Source organism: Tasmannia lanceolata, unplaced genomic scaffold (genome assembly GCF_043159265.1).
Source record: "Tasmannia lanceolata isolate RefF3 unplaced genomic scaffold, GAP_Taslan_0.1 ptg000044l, whole genome shotgun sequence".
Taxonomy (NCBI): domain Eukaryota; kingdom Viridiplantae; phylum Streptophyta; class Magnoliopsida; order Canellales; family Winteraceae; genus Tasmannia; species Tasmannia lanceolata.
Window position 1 is genome coordinate 18,321,621 of NW_027518721.1, and position 6,000 is coordinate 18,327,620.

Below are 6,000 nucleotides of genomic sequence, written 5' to 3' on the forward strand. Positions count from 1 at the left end.
GCACAAGCGCATATGTAAATCACACACGCGCGCGCCTCGCCTCGCCGGGCCGTGGCCGTGGTCCGGGTTTGGGTATTAAATAAGAAAAGGTTATTTTTATTGCCCAAAAACGGTTTTTCTTTCTACCCCATGTTTTTTATAAAGATACACCCCTTAATTGCAAAACCGTTTCAAATCTCAACAGTCACAAATATGACTGTTGGAGAGAAACGTTTTTTTCTTTTAATGGTGATTAATTATCCTCCAACAATCATATTCTCATCTATAAAAAGAAGAGAACAGCACCATTGGAGAATATAGTTTTTACAGAAAACATCAAAGTTTCTGCTTGTCTTCTTCCTTACCTCCGTTCTGATCTGAGCACAGTTCTACGGTGATTCCGGGTGGACCAGTCAGCGAGTGCACGTGGACTGGAACCAACTTTGGCTGTTTTATCTTGGAGCATCGGTTCGCGGATCTCGGTTTGCACCGGTAGGGGGCGGATACGATTCTTAAGGAGAGTGACCAGTGGCACGACTCAGCCTTCTTCTTCTCGATCTGTTTTACAGAAACGTTTTCTACAAAAGCTAAGTACTGATTTATTTACATTTCTAATTTCTGGATTCAATCAAGCCATATATCAGACCCTACTGGACAACATCTAATTTGTCCAACAATCTTAAGAATCGTATTTTTCAAATCTGATCATATGGCTTCTGATAATCCGAACCCAACTTCTGTTGATACCATCTCTGTTGAGAATTCCAATCCAACAGTTGTTCGCACCTTTGTTGTGAACAGAATTCTCAACACCATTCCAGATTTTTCCAAGATCGAACGCCTTACTGGATTGAACTATAAAAGATGGAAACAACAGATCTTTTTTGCTCTACAACAAATTGGTGCCGCTTTTGTTCTTACACAATCAAAATCATCTGAAGATTCTGCTGATTTTGAAAACTGGAATAATGCTGATTATATTTGCAAGAACCATCTCTTGAATGGTTTGTCAAATGACCTTTATAACGTATACTATTCATTTGAACATGCTGCTGATCTTTGGAATGCATTGGTAACTAAATATGATTTAGATGATGCTGGAAATAGGAAATATGTGATAGGGAATTTTTTAGACTTTGCTATGGAAGATGGGAAACCTATATCTGCTCAAATAAATGAGTATCAGTTCCTAATTGGAGAATTGGCTAAGGAAGGTATGAAGTTACCTGACACATTCGTAGCTGGTTCTCTTATTGAGAAACTGCCTTTGTCTTGGAAAGATTTTAAAATCGGAATGAAGCACAAGACAAAAGAATGGACCTTAGACCAAGTAGTTGTTCGGATTAAAATCGAAGAGAAAAACAGACTAAAAGATAAGCAACAAAATGCCAAAGAGTATACCTCTAAGGCAAACATTGTTGAGACTAAGAATGATGGGTCTAAGAATCTGAAGCCGAAGAAGGAAAAGAACTTCAAGAAATTTGGACCCAAAAAGAAAGGAGTCTGTTTTGAATGTGGAAAACCCGGACACTACAAGAAGGACTGCCGACACCAAAAGACTGGTTCGTCCAGTGCCAAGGTTAATTTAATCGAGGCAGATGTGATTGCAGCGGTTGTGACTGAGGTAAATCTGGTGGAAAATCCAAAGGAGTGGGTTCTGGATACTGGTGCTACCAAGCACATTTGTGGAAACCGAAACTCCTTCTACAACTACACCTTAGTTAAGGAAGGGGATCAAGTTTTCATGGGGAACTCACAGACCTCAAAAGTCGTTGGTAAGGGCAAGGTCTTGCTAAAGTTAACTTCAGGGAAAGTACTTGCACTTCAGGAGGTGCTGCATGTGCCGGATATACGGTGTAACTTGGTGTCTGGTGCTCTCTTGAACAAGAATGGACTAAAGCTCACTTTTGAAGCAGACAAGGCAATCATTAGCAAAAATAATGTGTTTGTAGGGAAGGGCTACAATGCAAATGGTTTATTTGTTCTTAATGTACTTGAAATCCTGAATGAAAAAGTATCCTCTTCTTCTGCTTACATTGTTGAGTCCTTTGATATTTGGCATGGTAGATTAGGACATAGAAGTGCACCTTACATTTAAAGACTTTGTAATTTAGGTTTAATAAATGAAAAAATTGAACCTAGTAAAGAAAAATGTGAAATATGTGTTGAAGCAAAATTCACAAAGAAACCTCACTTTAGTGTTGAAAGAAAATCTGACTTATTAGAGTTAATTCATAGTGATCTAGCTGATTTTAGAAATCTTGAATCTAGAGGAGGTAAAAGGTACTATGTGACCTTTATAGATGATTACTCTAGATACACTAAAGTATATCTTCATAGAACTAAAGATGAGGCTGAACAAGCCTTTATCAAATATTAAAATGAAGTGGAAAATCAGTTAGATAGAAGAATTAAAAGACTTAGAACAGATGGAGGTACAGAATACTCTATAACTAAGTTCTGTGATGATAATGGTATTATCCATGAAACCACAGCCCCATACCAACCTGAATCAAATGGTATAGCAGAACGAATGAACAGAACATTAAAGGACATGTTTAATGCTATGTTGATAAGTTCTGGTTTACCCTTGAACTTGTGGGGGGAAGCACTTCTTTCAGCTTGTTATATATATAACAGGATACCTCCAAAGAAAAAGGGTCAAATACCATATGATCTGTGGCATAACAAAATGCCTAGTTTATCTCATTTGAGAGTTTGGGGTTGTTTGGCTAAGGTTGGAATACCATAACCTAAGAAAAGAAAACTAGGACCTAAAACATGTGATTGTGTATTCATAGGATATGCTCAAAATAGTACAACCTACAGATTTCTAGTTTTGAAATCAGTTGAAAATATCCTTGAATATAACACTATAATTGAATCTAGGGATGTTGAGTTCTTTGAACATCACTTCCCTATGAAGAAAGAAATTCCTAAAGAACCTAGTAATGATTCAAGAAATCAACCTGAAACTGAAAAGGAATTGGATTCTGAGTTTCAAGAACTCAGAAGAAGTAAAAGACAAAGAAAAGAAACAAATCTAGGAGATGGGATGTTCACCTATCTAATAGATAAAGATCCTGTAACTTACTCTGAAGCTGTAACATCTCCAGATGCTGTATTTTGGAAAGAAGCTATTAAAAGTGAATTAGATTCCATAATAGAAAATCACACTTGGGAACTAGTGGACCTTCCACCTGGAACAAAAGCACTAGATAGCAAGTGGATATTTAAAAAGAAGCTAAGACCTGATGGGACAATTGACAAGTTTAAAGCAAGACTAGTAGCTAAAGGCTTTAGACAGAAAAAGGAGATAGATTATTTTGATACCTATTCTCCTGTTGCTAGGTTATCCACCATTAGGATATTATTAGCTATAGCTTCTATTCATAAATTGGTAATACATCAAATGGATGTAAAAACAGCTTTCTTAAATGGAGATTTAGAAGAAGAAATTTACATTAAACAACCTGAAGGATTCATTGTGTCTGGTCATGAAAACAAAGTTTGTAAACTAATTAAGTCACTGTATGGTTTGAAACAAGCACCTAAACAGTGGAATGACAAATTTGATAGTGTCTTAATTACAAATGGGTATAAGATAAATGAATCCGACAAATGTGTTTATAGTAAGTTTAATGGGGATAAAGGTGTAATACTTTGTGTATATGTAGATGATATACTAATTATTGGTACTAATCTGGACAGTAAAATCTACTAAGAGATTTTTAATGTCAAACTTTGAAACCAAAGATATGGGTGAAGCTGATGTAATCTTAGGGATGAAGATCATCAGAAAAGAAAATGAAATAATATTGTCTCAGTCTCATTATGTAGAGAGCATTCTAAGGAAATTTGGACAATATGATAGTTCACCTGCAAAGACACCTTTAGATTGTCAGGTACACCTAGAGAAAAACAAAGGTGAGATGGTATCCCAAAAGGAATACTCAAGGATTATAGGTTCAGTGTCATATTTGATGAACTGTACTAGACCTGACATTGCTCTAGCAGTTGAAAAACTTAGTCAACACACTCATAGACCAGGACATGAACACTGGCAGGCTTTGACTAGGTTGTTAAGGTACCTAAAGGGTACAATAAACTTTGGACTGCATTTTAAGGGGTATCCTGCTGTCTTAGAAGGCTATAGTGATGCGAATTGGATCTCTGATTCAAGAGATTCAGTGTCTACCAGTGGATATGTATTCACCTTTGGTGGTGGTGCGATTTCTTGGAAATCGGTTAAACAAACTTGTAGTACAAGTTCCACTATGGAAGCAGAATTTATAGCCTTAGCCCTAGCAGGAGCTGAAGCCGAATGGCTCAGGAATTTTATGGCAGATGTGCCTTTATGGCCAAGGCCGGTTCCCTCAGTGTCTTTACACTGTGATAGTCAAGCTGCTTTAGCCAAGGCCAAAAGTAAGACCTATAATGGCAAAAGAAGGCATATACGCCTGAGGCATAATTTGGTAAAGCAATACTTGAGTGAGGGAATAATAGCACTCGACTTTGTAAGGTCGGAGAGGAATCTGGCAGATCCTCTGACAAAGCCACAAATAAACAAGGTGGTTTATGAGACATCGCAAGGAATGGGGTTAAAGCTCGTGGCATGAACCATTAGTGATGGACACCCAACCAATGTGAAAGGAGATCCCTGGAATTTGGTTCAATGGGTACTAACAAGTCACCGGATGGTTTGTTAACACTATCACCCCCTACTCCTAGATGCAAAATGATGAAAGATAGTGTTCACTGCAAATGAGAGAGGATGAGTTATAGACTCTTAATCAGATCATAACCTGTAATGGGTGGTATGTTACTTGCAGTGCATACTTGATGACTGACCTAAGTGAATGTGGAGGTAAGGCCGCTTCCTATGAGAATTTAACGAGTAATTCTCTAGAACATTCATGAGAACCAAGAGGGGAACAAGGCCAAAATGTTCCAAAACTGTGAATGAATCACCAAGGAATCGAATGTAGAGTGTGGATAACAGGTTAGTCAGTTACACCCACGATTAAAGGTTGAAGGAGTCTAACTCTACCCGTACTCGGTAACGTAATCTGTTTATCCTAAATATCGGTTGAAGTCCAAAAGACACCGGTATGAATTCACTCTATTTTCTAATGTGCTCAGATACTTCCGTTTTCAATTTTCAACTGTATTTTGAATCTTGTGGGGGATTGTTAGAATTTTTTTAAAAAAAATGATAATAATAAAAGATTTGAAAAGTCAAAGATGCTTTTTCTTTTTGTTTAAAAATTTAGAGGGAAGATTCAAATTATGTTTCCCTCTCTTGTTTTAAAGCAAAAGACTTTTGCATGTGTGGGGACTTGAACCCAAGATCTTGGTGAGTGTGCTTGTGGTGTGTTTTCAAAACCAAAGGCAAATTAATAGTCCCACATCGCTTTGGAAGAAAATTCTTCTCATCCATATAAGATGGAGAGTTGGAGAAAGGCTTGAGCCTTCAAGGGGCTTTAGAATTTGTTGGGTCTTGGGCTTTTAGAAGAGCACAAGCCCATATGTAAATCACACACGCGCGCGCGCGCGCGCGCCTCGCCACGCAGGGCCGGGCCGTGCCGTGGCCGTGGTCCGTGGTCTGGGTTTGGGTCCGGGTTTGGGTATTAAATAAAAAAAGGTTATTTTTATTGCCCAAAAACGGTTTTTCTTTTTACCCCATGTTTTTTATAAAGATACACCCCTTAATTGCAAAACCGTTTCAAATCTCAACAGTCACAAATATGACTGTTGGAGAGAAACGTTTTTGTCTTTTAATGGTGATTAATTATCCTCCAACAGTCATATTCTCATCTATAAAAAGAAGAGAACAATACCATTGGAGAATATAGTTTTTACAGAAAACATCAAAGTTTCTGCTTGTCTTCTTCCTTACCTCCGTTCTGATCTGAGCACAGTTCTACGGTGATTCCGGGTGGACCAGTCAGCGAGTGCACGTGGACTGGAACCAACTTTGGCTGTTTTATCTTGGAGCATCGGTTCGCGGATCCCGGTTTG